Source organism: Cetorhinus maximus, chromosome 22, assembly GCF_964194155.1.
Source record: "Cetorhinus maximus chromosome 22, sCetMax3.hap1.1, whole genome shotgun sequence".
Taxonomy (NCBI): Eukaryota; Metazoa; Chordata; class Chondrichthyes; order Lamniformes; family Cetorhinidae; genus Cetorhinus; species Cetorhinus maximus.
Window position 1 is genome coordinate 44,885,768 of NC_135900.1, and position 12,561 is coordinate 44,898,328.

Sequence of the window (12,561 nt, forward strand, 5' to 3'; positions counted from 1 at the left end):
TTGTCCTAGTAGTAATGATCTAGATGAAGGAACTGAGGGCATCCTGGCTAAGTTTGCAGATGATACAAAGATAGGTGAAGGGACAGGTAGTATTGAGGAGGCGGGGAGGCTGCAGAAGAATTTGGACAGGTTAGGAGAATGGGCAAAGAAGTGGCAGATGGAATACAACGTGGGGAAGTGTGAGGTCATGCACTTTGGTAGGAAGAATAGAGGCATAGACTATTTTCTAAATGGGGAGAGAATTCAGAAATCTGGAGTGGTAAAATCGGGCAAAGTCAGCATGGTTTCATCAAGGGGAGGTCATGCCTGACAAATCTGTTAGAATTCTTTGAGGAGGTAATGAGTAGGTTAGACAAAGGAGAGCCAATGGATGTTATCTACTTGGACTTCCAGAAGGCCTTTGACAAGGTGCCGCACAGGAGGCTGCTCAGTAAGATAAGAGCCCATGGTGTTAGAGGCAAGGTACTAGCATAGATAGAATATTGGCTGTCTGGCAGGAGGCAGAGAGTGGGGATAAGCGGGTCCTTCTCAGGATGGCGGCCGGTGACTAGTGGAGTTCCGCAGGGGTCAGTGTTGGGACCACAACTTTTCACTTTATACATTAATGATCTAGATGAAGGACATCCTGGCTAAGTTTGCAGATGATACAAAGATAGGTGGAGGGACAGGTAGTATTGAGGAGGCGGGGAGGTTGCAGAAGGATTTGGACAGGTTAGGAAAATGGGCAAAGAAGTGCCAGATGGAATACAACGTGGGGAAATGTGAGGTCATGCACTTTGGAAGGAATAATAGAGGCATGGACTATTTTCTAAATGGGGAGAGAATTCAGAAATCTGGAGTGCAAAGGGACTTGGGAGTCCTAGTCCAGGATTCTCTTAAGGTTAATTTGCAGGTTGAGTCAGTAGTTAGGAAGGCAAATGCAATGTTGGCATTTATTTCGAGAAGACTAGAATATAAAAGCAGGGATGTGCTGCTGAGGCTTTATAAGGCTCTGGTCAGACCACATTTAGAATATTGTGAGCAACTTTGGGCCCCGTATCTCAGGAAGGATGTGCTGGCCCTGGAAAGGGTCCAGAGGAGGTTCACGAGAACGATCCCAGGAATGAAAGGCTTAACATATGAGGAACATTTGAGGACTCTGGGTCTATACTCGATGGAGTTTAGAAGGATGAGGGGGGATCTGATTGAAACTTACAGAATACTGAAAGGCCTGGTTGGAGTGGACGTGGGGAAGATGTTTCCATTAGTAGGAGAGACTAGGACCCGAGGGCACAGCCTGAGAGTAAAGGGAAGACCTTTTAGAACAGAGATGAGGAGAAACTTCTTTAGCCAGACAGTGGTGAATCTATGGAATTCATTGCCACAGAAGGCTGTGAAGGCCAGGTCATTGAGTGTATTTAAGACCAAGATAGATAGGTTCTTGATTGGTAAGAGGATCAAAGGTTATGGGGAGAAGGCGGGAGAATGGGGTTGAGAAACTTATCAGCCATGATTGAATGGCGGAGCAGACTCGATGGGCCAATTGGCCTAATTTCTGCTCCTATGTCTTATGGTCTTATGGTCTTATGGATAGGGGAAGGAAGGGAACTGATAGAGGCAGCTGATTGGACGGTCTCAATCTTAGTGAGCATGGAGTGGACAAGGGTGATGGATTTAAGAAGAAGGTTTGCAGTAGAGTTGATGATGAAACTTTAGAAACAGTATGCTGTTGTTAGGTGTAATATTTTGGAGGACATAGATTGATTTTAATTGTGATACTTTGGAAGTAAAATGTTGTCATTGCGTGGAATACTTTGGAAATAAGATTTTCCTTTAGACATCATGAAAGGGACTGTGCTTCACTGAGTTCTGGAACCTAAATTCTTAGCACTTCATTGGACTTCTGGAAGCTAAACTGGAAGATCAACCCGGTACATAGTTAATTGGATTTTTTTCATTTCAGGGTGTCATTATGCCAGTCTTGTGTCCTTTGTATTTTACTGGGAATTCATCAATTCTCTTCAGAGATATTAAAGACAAGAACATAACCTTTGTTCTGGACACATCTGGGAGTATGTATTCCAAACTACATGCAGTGAAGTACTACCTGATCCAGACCCTGTTCACCCGGGCCTACACAGTGATTGACTGCAAATTCAATATTATTGCATTTTCTGACAAGGTACGTGTTGCAACAAATTGCTTTTTTAGTGTTTTAAGTCAATAAAACTTAAGCAGAGTTAGGATTAGTAGACAAAAATAAATATTCAATTAAATCAGTTACAGTAATTATATTATCATTCCATGTTTAATATAAACCTGGTTAGACCACTCTTGTGATAGGAAAGGGGTACAAGACTATTTACACCTGTATAATTTATTCATTCACATTGCGAGAGATACTATTTTATTTCTTCCTTTCACATCCAAGCACTTTCCTACTCCAAGCTTTATACTAACCTGTTTCAGTGTTATTTAAAATTTATAGTGGACCATTATTAGATACGTGTTACCAGGACCCAGTGCCTTTTCCACCTTGACTTCTACCAGTTTTATGAATAGGACTTCCCTATCTGTAATTAATCTAATTGTTTCACCTTCTCCCCTTGTACCCTTTCACTTCCACTCTCCCTTCCTTCTGGCCACTTCTTTATCTTCCATAAGATTTTGTTGTTCATCTTTAATGGGTCCTACTCTTTCATTATAACAATAATTTACTTTCTTTGTGATTAGAACAGTCTTTATTATTTTTCTTTATTTCATTGCCAGTTTCTCTTCATCCTCCTCTTAGCCTTTCTAATCTTTTTTGCTTCCCTCTGTTTTACCTGATTTTCTCTTGAATTCTTGGCTCCGGATTTGACATGTACTTCTTTCTAAAGTCTCTTAGAATCTTCCAGCACAGAAAGAGGCCATTTGATCCAGTTGATCAGCTTGTGCTGACCCTTTGAAAGAGCTATCCCATTATTACCCCTCCTCTGCTCTTTCTCATTAACAATGCAATTTTTTACCTTTTCAAGTTTTAATTTTAATTTTAAATTCTCTACTCATTCAAGGAACTCGAACTTTTGCTGCATTACCTTTCTTCTGCAAACACATCTAATCTGAACACTAATCATGCCCTATTTCAAGGCCATTGACAGGGTGCTTAAAGTAATTAAAGGCCCTGCCCATCCAACCTTAAGGTTGGCGGGCAGGCCAGGAGCCCCAGCGGGCTTCTGATAATACATGAAACCTCATCCACTGGTGGGATGAAGTTTCATTTTCCTTTTTTAAAACTTTAATAAATGTAACGTGATATTTATTAACATGTCCCATCTCGAGTGACATTGCCACATGAGGGGGACATGTTAATAATATTTTTATTTTTCTATTTTTTAAGTTTTGTACACTGTCACTAATCTCCTTGAGACAGCACTTAGTCTCAGGGAGCAGTGCGCTCTCTCACGCACATGCGGGAAAGAGCGCACTTTGACAGATGGGGAATCCCCCCCCCCCCGGAACAGGAAGCGCATAGTGCTTCCTGTCGAACAGGCCGCTGGGCGGGTCTTAATTGGCCTGCCCACTCAAAATGGCAGCAGGCCCCGTTTCGGTGGCGGGGGTTGGCTGTCCACCCGCCGCCAAGCCAGTGGGGCCCGCATGCCCACCAAGGGCAAAATTCTGCCCCATATCTTATTAAGTAGCCTTGTGTGCGGTACTTTATCGAACACCTTTTGGAAATCGAAATATATTATATCTACTGGTTCCCCTTTATCTTTCCTGCTTGTTACCTCCTCAAAGAATTCTAATAAATTTGTCAGGCATGACTTCCCCTTCATGAAACTATGTTGACTTTGCTTGATTATATTATGTATTTCTAAATGCTCTGCTATTACATCCTTTATAATAGACTCTAACATTTTCCCAATGACAGATGTCATTGTCATTGACAACCTGTAACTCACCTTAGACCATGTGTTACAATTCCCATAGAGAACAATACTTTTCAAAAAGACATTTGAATTCCCAACGACCAACTTAAAGGAATCATGCAAGATTTCAACTTTTAAGACATTTCCTGTAACAAACTAAAATGAATTTCAACTAAACATTACTTAGTAGGCAACCAATACTCTAATCTACAGAACAGGTAGTCCTTATTAGTTTCTTAACACAATCAATAACCTCACACCACATTTATACATTACGCTGTACTCTCAGCAGAATTGTAGCCTTTGCAGGAACCAGTCCAAAGTTACCCAACCCCACCTCAGCTTCCAATAGGCTTGCTTCTCCCCATTTCTCCAAGTTCTAATGTCCAGTGTCTGTTGAAAGCCATTTCTCTCAGTCTTCTGAGAATCCCTGAACTGACTTCCAGCAGCAAGTCCCACTCCAGCAAATTCTTCTCCTGTCCACACCAAGGCAAATCTTCCAGTGCCCTTAAATGTTACACATTCTGTCTCTTTGTCCAGGGAATATGCTGCCACCTGCATTTTGCCTGGTAGCTAACAGAGAACAACCTTTTCTCCTGCCATTCACAACAGCCGCTGTTTCCCTGTCTCTTTCTCTCTCTGGGACACACTCTCTCTCTCTCTCTCTGTGTCCAGAGTATCTGTTTCTGCCTTTGTGTTCAGGCATTAAATCTGGCACTTGGGTTTCAGTAGTACTTGACCTGGGCCCCCAGTTCCCATGGTAACCAGGTCACATAGGCTATCATTAGGCAGAAATAGTAGGAGGTCATATGCTCCATTTGAATTAAAAGTGACAGTTTAAAACATAGCCATCTTATAAAACTTCACATTCATAACACATGGCAGAGATCATGGCCTGGATGGACTCCTCTGTTGACTGTGCATGTCTGCTCAATGCTTCAAGTACTCAATCAGATTCTTCCTTGTTACTCCAGAAGGCTGAGTGTGGCCCTCATCAGAGGCCTTTCGGTAGCTTGGGGTGCAACATGGGCCTGGCATCCAACAGCTTGGTGCGGGAAACATTGGGACTGTCATCCTTGGAGGACAGTTGCTTCCTCTTCGACCAGCACCAGTACAGATACGTTCACCTTGATGGGGAGATGATCGCAAACCAACCCTAGGTCATAATCTGGTATGCAGTGTCTTACAGGTATGCAGATGCAAATGACAGAGTCTGTGAGAGACTTGGCCACTGACAAGTCAGAGGGTAGTTAGAGACCAGGCCCATGCTGCACCCCAAGCTGATGAAGGGCCTCTGATGAGGGCCATACTTAACCTGCTGGAGTTGCAGAGGCAAAAAATGGAAGAATATGGCAAAGCTGTCTGAGGCATTGAGCAGTCATGTAGATCCTTGGAGGATGTCTCTGGAGTTTCAATGGTGGGTTGCTCATGAGTATCTGCTGTAGTGGACCTGCAAGGGAAGCACTAACACTATTAGGTGAGTGAAGACTGCACAGTCTACTCCCATCTATGGGTGCAGTGGTGTACCTTTGTAGTCCGAGTTAATAGATAAGTACAAATCCGCCTCTCCACGCCTGCCACTCCAAACTCAGCATCTGAAATGGAGCAAGTGCCCTCTCCCCTGCCAACATGAGTGCCTCTATCTTGGTAGTGATCAGCAGTTGGATGTGTGGCATTCCTCCCCGGGTCTTCGCCCTCTCTTTATTGTTGTGGGTCCTCTTGTCCTGCAAGCAAAAAGGGAAAGCTAGTGCGGCTTCAAGTGACGCTTTGGAGAACACCTGCCACCGGACTGTTCCCTGCTCCTTTGAAATGTCATGATGCCCATTTGTCCCTCCAAAACTCATGCTCTTAAGAAAGGTCGGTGGTGCAGAGAGGAAGAAACAGGTTCCTGTGATAAACACACATGTGCATCCAATGAAACAAGGGAGGCTGGTGAGCGGGGTGCATGTACACATCAATGCCCATCTGAGCCCATAACAATTTAAAGACCCTTCTGTCCTTACTCCCCTTTATCCCACATTTTGCCCATCTGCAGAGTAGGTCATTCATCCTTTTCCTGCACTGCACCCAATCCCTTGGCTGCAACCCATGGTTGCTCATCTCTGCTGTGACCTTCATCCAGGCTTCCTTGGTCATCCAAGATGGCCTCTTGTGGCCATTGGCAGGAAGCAAGATATCTCTCCGCTTATGGATGGCCTGGAGGAAGTCACACAGTGAGCCATCCCTGTACGGTGGGACGATTGTCTGGCTTAGCTGGGACATCAGCGACTACTTCAGCTGTCCTGCTAAGGCCACAGAAGGAAATCCAAAGATGGTGGTTCACTCTGCTCTGCTGGTAATTATGTGGCTGACAAAGGATTAAAATGTACAGCATCTTTTATAGAGAAGCTAAGAGAAGAATCCACATTCAAAGACAGGATTTGCTGCCCTTTAAATACGGCGTATTGGCCTGCAGGGTCATCAGGTGACATCGGCCTTCCTGTCATCAGATATGCCCCCACCATGTTATCCCGCGAGAATCCAGCCTCACACTCAATGATTGGCTGGCTACCACATAATCGGATTCAGTCGGCTACCATGAACCTGTGCCAGATTCCTGATGATTTCTGGTTCTGCTGTCGGTACCCTTGGTGGGAACATTAAATCAAGCTCCATAGCTTTTGTTACGACAGCAGACTAAAGATACCAATTACATATGGGAAATTTGAAATTTTTAAGGAAGACCTGAGTTTTTTTTTTAAAAAGAAATACAAGTAAAGACACTGAGCAAAAGATGGTTGATAATTTCTGGAAAATTCATATGTGGATTATACTTGACCAACTGGCCTGAGAGGACATGGAATGTCACACCTGAAATGTGTCATGGCCTTCTTAAAACAGGGATACTTGAAAGGGAGATAGGAAAGATGCAGAAGACTGAACTTTAATCTCTCATGATTGCAGAGATAAAAGGCTGTTTTGCATGTCTCAGCAGACATCCAAAATCCATCTCCTGTTGATTTATATTTCAGAATGTGCAAATAGTTTTGAGATGAAAAGAGCATGGACTCTGGGTGCGAGTCAGTTTGTTTCCTTTCCAGAATACACGGGGCAAAATCAGTTAAAAAGTTGGTGTGCTGCTGTGTGACTGTTTGTGACAGGAAGCAGAAGAACAAGTCACCCCCTGCGGCTTGCAGGCAAAGGATTCCTCTCTCCCTCTCTCTCTTGCTGGACGCAAAGCTCAGCAGAAGCCAAATTCTAAAGGAAATAGGACAGCTTTTAGCCACCCTGCAGAACAAAGCGTCTCCAAATTAACTGTGAAATTGCCAAAGTCAGTTCTACTGGAATAATCCAACTAAGTGGCCACAACATATTGCCATCTACACCTCACAGATAAGCCAAAGACTGATTCGTATATTTTTAAAAACTTTTATTTGGACCCCTGATCTGTTTAGACTTCTGATCTGTGTGTATGTGTGTTGTGTTTTTATTATTTTTCTCAGGTTTTTAGTAACTAATAAACTTACTCTTTCTTTGACTCAAGAAAGCTGGTTAAATTGGCCCCTTCTAAAAATAATAAATTTGGACTAAGAAAAGGTATCCATGGGGGAAGGAATCCCTTTGAAATTAACCTTGTTGCAACCAACCAAGGGAGTTGAATAAAGAAGGGGAGCCAGCTCATTCCTCCTCACCCGGGAGCATCACAAAATTGGGACCTCAGTCGGAAAGTTAACAAATTGGGGGACCTTGCTTGGGGACTGATCGTAACACTTTCTTAGCTAATGCATACACTCTGGACCACTACTATACTCCTGTTGTCTCACATGTTGATCATTCATGATTATGAGCCTTCTTAACCAAATTTTATTTACAAATTTCATGTGATGAAAATATGTTAATGTTGAGTATTTTCAGTCTACGTGTCAGACCATGCTTACTGCTGCTTCTTCATAATATAATTAAATTCATATTAAGCCACACCAATTCCTTTGTTTTGTTACTTTTGCGCTAATTATTTACTCCACTGCGTCTGAGGTTGTCCAGCTGCATTGTCCCATGCACTGGGTAGAACCCATCCCTATGTAAAACATTCATAGGCTGCTTAGCTGCCCAAATTATGGTTTCTTGCTATTCTGATGAGTAACTAAACACACTTATTTGTTTACCTATTCACTAGGTTACAAAATACTGTGACAGTTTGATTGATTGCACACCTCAGGCAGTAGAGAAAACTATCCCATGGATCAAATCTCTGGAATGTAAAACTGGTAGAAACATGCAACATGCTTTAGCTGTTGCATTAGATGATCCTGCCACTGATGCTGCTTACCTAATAACTGATGGGAAACCTGACATCAACCCTCAGGAAATCTACACCATGTTAACATATGCAGCAAAGGGTCGACCCATACACACTCTTTATGTGATGGGAAGTTGCAACAAGTCTGAGGCTCATGAGTTCTTGGAAAAGATATCATGGCAGACAGGTGCTTCTTTTCAAGCAGCAAGTCTCAACAAAAGTGGATCAATGGAACAAGTAAGTTTCAAAATGTCTAAAATGACGACATCAATCATTTGTGTTTACTGATTGTTTAAAGTTTGTGATTTGTAGGACTGTCTTTTACAGTCTACAATAGCAGCCCTACAAAAACTGCCTTACAATAAGGGACAAATATGTAACAAACATAGTTCTTTTCCAAAAATATAAATGGACAGCCCCATCCATTTAAGACCTGTTTTGTAACAAAAACAAAGAAATATAACGTTTGAAAAAAGTTTAAATTATTTTGGATTTTACTTCTTTTCCAAACATCACTGCAACACTACTAGAAGTAAAAAAGTTAAATAAATATCTTTAAATTCAGAACTTTTATTCAATACTTCCCTTCATACTGGAATAAGAGTACTAGAATTTCCCACTCTTATGTTAATTATTTTTCTGCTGATTGTTTTTTCCTTTATTCTTTCTTGGGATGTGGGTGTCGCTGGCAAGGCCAGCATTTGTTGCCCACCCCTAACTGCCCTTGAACTGCTGTGTGTCTGGAGTCACATGTAGGCCAGACCAGGTAAGGGTGGCAGATTTCCTTCCCTAAAGGACATTAGTGAGCCAGATGGGTTTTTAACATCAATCATGATAGTTACTGAGACTAGCTTTCAATTCTAGATTTAAATTAATTGTATTTAAATTCTACCAGCTGGGATTTGAACCTGTGTTCCCTGGGCATTAGCTAGGCCTCTGGATTTGTAGTTTGTAGGCATTACCACTATGCCATCATCACCCCCAAGATTTGTAAATAGTTTACCCACTTAAAATACACTACAAGCATTAAACAATGACAAATTGTAAAATGTCACTTGTCATAGATAGGCAGTGACCAAAAAAATCAAGCAAACAAGAAGGGAGCAAAATTCAAGCCTCATGAGAGACGAGAGGTGACTAAAGCTTTGGCTAGAGTAATGCCTATCAACATTACTTTTAAAATTACTAGACCCATCTTTCATTGTCACGTCCAGTGAAACTGAACTTAAAGTGGTCCTTAAAAATACCCCGAAAGCCAGTCCGAAAATGCTCCAGGCATGTCTTTTTGCACATAGTCCCACAAAAAAATTTTGACCTTCTGACAGACCTTCTTCCGGTACTTCCACCTGCTACAAACACAAATAACCTTTCCTCTCCTCTCTGCAGCTTCCTGTTGCTCTTTCTGACCCTACCTAACCACCTAGAACTTTTCTACCTCTTTGTTCTCTTCAGTTACTTGTCACTGAGCCCAGCCCATGCTGAGCACTCAAGCCTTTTCTCCTCACTCCCCATTGTTGATCCACCCATCAGCACATCTTTATCAATGACACCATGTGATAGCCCCTCCACCCCCACTCATCGCCCTAAGATTCATCTCCCAATGCTGTACTTCTACTCCCAGCAGCCCTTTCACTACTCAACATAAGCATCTTAAGACAGCAACAAATCACAACTGAACAGACAGGAAACAAAACTATCAGCAAATAGTAACCCGGAATGAAAACCAACAATCAGAGAGTTTAAAAATGTTCAAACCAGAAACAGGCAACCAGCAGCAGCCACTGGTTAAATGGCTCAGATTATTTTTTGAAAATCCCTTCAGCCAAAATCTTGGGTTCTGCAGTTCACTGAGGTTTTGCCACTGGAGTTGAAGTTTACAATACAAGTAAACCAGAACAGTTTACAACATTTACAAGAAAATTATTAATTTAACAAAAAATAGCATATCTGTGTTTGAAGTGATTATAACGTTTTCCATTAAGGACCTGTGTCCTTTTGAGAAGCTTCATTCTGGAGTTTATGAAGAATTTCTAGTATATCACTCACAGCTTACCAGACTGTAAGCTAAAGTTTTAATTTACATTTACATAGGAACACAGGAGCATGAGTAGATCATTCAGCCCATAAGCCCGTCCTGCCATTCAGTATGATCATGGCTGATCATCCACTTCAATGCCTTTTTCCCACGCTATCCCCAGATCCCTTAATGTCATTAGCTTTTAGAAATCTGTCAATCTCTGCTTTAAACATATTCAATGACTGAGCTTCCACAGCCCTTTAGGGTAGAGAATTCCAAAGATTCACAGCCCATTGAGTAAAAAAAATCTCCTTATCTCAGTCTTAAGTGGCTTCCCCTTTATTTTGAAATTGTGTCCCCTGGTTCTAGACTCCCCAGCCAGGGGAAATATCTAACACCTGCATCTACCCTGTCAATCCCTTTAAGCATTTTGTAGGTTTCAATGAGATCACCTCTCATTTACACTTACAATTTAGAGATTTTAGTTTAATGATTGGTAGCAAGACTGGTCATTCACAAATCATTTCAGGGTGCATTGTCTGTAAGCCCCAACCCTGCCCCCTTCGCTCACTTTAATGGAAAATTGCTACAAATGAAACTCATCAAGGAAGCCATTAATTAATCTAATTTGAATTTTTAAATAAAACTTCAAACACAAGCTAAGGCATGAACTCTTCAACTTTTTCTGAAGTAGCTTTATTTCTGCCATGGAGACCTTCATAAGAGGAGCCCTAGGGGAAGTCTGTGGTTACAGAGTTAAAGAGTGCTTGATGGGACCATTTAAAGAGAACTTTACATCCTTTCTAATCAGCAGCTGATCTGATAATGTGTGATGGGGAATGTAGAGAAAGTTCCCTCTTATGCTCTCTATCCTTTGCAGTAGATATTGCTTGATGCTTTTCTTTGAGACAACATTGACAGCTTAATTATGAGGATCCCAAAATAATAAAATACATTCTCAACCAATATTTTTAACGAATAAAATGCATAAGGAATTAATATTACAAAACTTCCTCACAACAGCCTTGGAAATGTTGTACTATTTTATCTTTTGCAGCTTATCCCAGTCTACCAACTCGATTATTCTGACCTGATGAGGCCTGACTACTCCAAGCCGAAGTACTGCAGTATGGTTGCAGCATTGAACAGAGGCCCCTACAGCCCACCTGCACAGTTACATGTAGCTGTGCCTTTCAGGTATGGCATTATGGGGACCAACATGGTACTTGTGTTTTACACAACTGATATGGACATTTTCAGCTCGGACATCTGACCAGTGTCAAGGGCTAGAAAAAGTGCTGATTATTATCAACTATAACAACAAGTTTCATTTATATAGCACCTTTAACATAGTAAAATGTCTTAAGAGGCTTTCCAATAATGAGAATCAAACAACATTTTACACCAAGCCACAAAAGGAGATATTAGGACAGGTGACCAAAGGCATGGTCAAAGAGGTAGGTTTTAAGAGATGTCTTAAAGGAAGAAAAGGAGTTAGCGAGCATAGAGGTACAGGGAGGGAATTCTAGAGCTTAGGGAAATGCACAAGAGAGAGGTGTGAGGTATAGGCCCCAGATACTTAACTGCTGAAAGCCCTGAGCTAAGCTGAGGCCTTCAAGAGGACATCTTTGAGGCACCTTGGACTATTTAAGCTCTTTGTGGATTATCTGATGCTGCAGCAGTGTCCTCACTGTAGCACCACTAGAATTATCTGCCTTCGGACTGATAGTTAACCTCTTTACAGCGGATGTCTGCTTGCAGTCCATAGTTAATACTTAATTAGCCACGGCTCAGGAAAATGGTTTAGGGCTGGGGTGGATATGAAGGGTGGGCAGAAGTCTTGTCCTGCCAGTTCTCCACCCTGAAGAGGAGAATCTGTCCCTAATGCCTAACCTTACAGGAGAGGGGAATCATTTATATTGCAAGTATCTGCACTGAGCCAAAAACTAGATTTTGGTTATGTTCAAATATTTTGGCTACACACAAAAGCCTGAACAAAGATTTCAGTTTTCAATAGGTCTTTATCTACTGTGTACCTTGTATATCTGATATATATCCTTTGTGCCTGTCTGATTTACAAAGCTCTCTTCCATATAATTGGAGTACATTGCACCCTAGAGATCTGAAGATTATAACAAACGGAGATTTAATTGATTCCTACGCATTAGAGCTGATAAAGGGAGCTCGTGTTTTGGCCCGAAGGGAGAATGATGGATATTACTATCCGGGAAGACTTGGCCAAGAAGTTGAGGTGATTATGCATTTCTGTTCATATTACTTCACCTCCCCACATCAATCATTATCTATGTCCCTGAAATTGCAGCACTTTCCTCAGATCCAGGTTGATATGATATTTTACTAAGATTAAACATATTTGT